The sequence below is a fragment of the Lipotes vexillifer genome, unplaced genomic scaffold, assembly GCF_000442215.2.
Source record: "Lipotes vexillifer unplaced genomic scaffold, Lipotes_vexillifer_v1.1 scaffold1884, whole genome shotgun sequence".
NCBI classification, from domain to species: domain Eukaryota; kingdom Metazoa; phylum Chordata; class Mammalia; order Artiodactyla; family Lipotidae; genus Lipotes; species Lipotes vexillifer.
The window spans coordinates 228242-230401 of record NW_006772371.1 but is presented as its reverse complement, the minus strand read 5'-3'; positions in this window follow the sequence as shown (position 1 = coordinate 230401).

Genomic DNA, 2160 nt, shown 5'->3' with positions numbered 1-2160 from the left:
TTCCCTCTCTCCTCTGTCCTCTCTGTCTCCCCACCCCCTTTCCAAGGCATCGGGCGCTGGCAGGCCTGTGAGGGCGGGCAGCACACTGACGTTGGAGAGGTAGCCAGGGCAGGACTCTCTAACGAGGTGCTGGGATATCCATGGGAAGGGAGCTGGAGCTCTCAGGAATCTTGTCTTTATGTTTGCTTCCTCAATTGAGCTGCACAAAGCCTGAATTGCCCATTCAGCGCGGCCGGACAAAAGGTTGGCGTTGCACGGTCCCCTAGCATTTGTAGTCAAACAGTTAGGGACTTAAATCGAGTCGTCATGATGGAGAAAGAGGTGGACAAAGCCCATAGAATTGCCATCAGCAAACATTTTCCTGTGTCATATTAGCCAGTCTCCATGGCTCCCCCTGGCCTGGGGACAATGGCACAAGTTTGCACACTTGGCTACTGTCACCGTGCCAACGCTGGCGGGGCCCGCAAGCAGGGCCGCTCTAAGCAAGCAAGGGAGCCTAGAGCCAGCCTCCGGCCCTGCCCACTGACGGCGGCCCAGAGGGAAGGTGAGGCTGCAGGCGGAGGGAAGCTGCCTGGGAAATGCTGATGGGCGAGGCCTCCATGCCAGCCAGCTGGGTGGGCCCCCACCATCCCACGTTCTGCCTCTTCTTTCCCCTCCTCCTTCCCTTCCTCTTCCTTTCTTTCCTCCCTTTCCTCTGCCACCACCTCCTCCTGTCCCTAGCCAGCTGACACCAACCCACACCTTGACATCACAACCTATAATGCCGAGGACTCCTCTCCAAGGCTCCCACTCCCCCAGACTGGGAGCAGTGGCAGGGCAGGAGGACTCACCCAGGAGTGGTGGTCCCACCCCCTCCTGCTGGCCAATAGGCAGCCGCTGCCAGCACGAGGCGCCTGCCCACAGCACTGGGCTCCAAGCCGCCTCCTCTCTGGCCTGAGAGTCTCTACAGGCAGAATGGCGGATTCGGAGGGGAATTCAGTTTAGGCATTTACGAACCAGTGCCCTGTTCTCTATGCCCTCTTCCCCTGCTGCTGAGCTGAAGGTGACCTTGGACCGGAGCATCCTGGATTATTGGCCCGTATCTGCAGCAGCGTCTGTGTGGCTGAGGGCTAAACCACTGTCATTTTAAACCCCTGAGATTTAGGGATTATTTGTTTCTGCCGCATAACCCAGCCCACCCTGACTGGTAGAAGCAAGAAACATCCTTTCTGCTCCAAAATGCCCTGCACACACACGGCTGGAGAAAACACTCTAATGCCTGAGGTCACCAGGTTAGGCTCTGGAATTGCTCTCATCACGGCTCCCCGCTGCCTGCTGCCTGGTGGAGGCTGGGTCAGCCAGCCCGATGTGCGTTCCGGTTCCTCCATAACCCAGCGCCGGCCCAGGAGACACCTTCTCCATCACTCTCTGCTGGGACACTGGCCCCATTCCTGCCTGGCCTCCTGCACACTCCGTGTCTGCTCCTGCCTGCCCCTCTCTCTGGAACGCCTTCCCCCTTCTAAGAGCAGCGAGATGCTCTCAGGCCACTCTGCTCAGATCTCAGCTTCCTTTTAGACTCTAGGGCACCTGCGGTCACTCCAACCCACCTGATGCTGCCTGCCTGTGACAACATCCCCTTGCTTTTCAGCCAGTAATGGACCCTCGTCCCCAACAGGTCCCTGAGCTCCGTGGGAGTTGAGTCTGCATCTTTAAAAATCTCCAGAGCTCTTAACGCTGGCTGTTCTTCCACCAAATACTTTTTGAGGAAAGAGGGAAGGAAGGGAGGGAGGGAGAAAAACATGGGGTGAAGACAATCGATACTTGTAGGGCATCTGGTTCGCGCTGAGACGCGTGCACATGGACCATCTCAGGTGGCCCTGAGACAGCTCCGAGGGTGTGCGTGTGGCCGTCACAGAGGAGGAGCACGAGGTGCAGTTACTTTCCCAAGGCCCCGCAGCTACTAACCCGCAGAACTTGAACTTGAAGCCAGGACTGTCTGTGTACAAAGCCTGTGTCAGTCCCACCAGCCCTCGCTGATTCCCTGAGCTGTCAGGAGGCCTCGCAGACCAGATTTTCTACATCAAGTCCTGGGTTCAGCTCTTGTGTCCTTTCGTTGGAATGTGACTTTCAACTTCCGACTCAGGAACATGGGAGCTGTGGCTATTGGTGACCAGGCGAGGG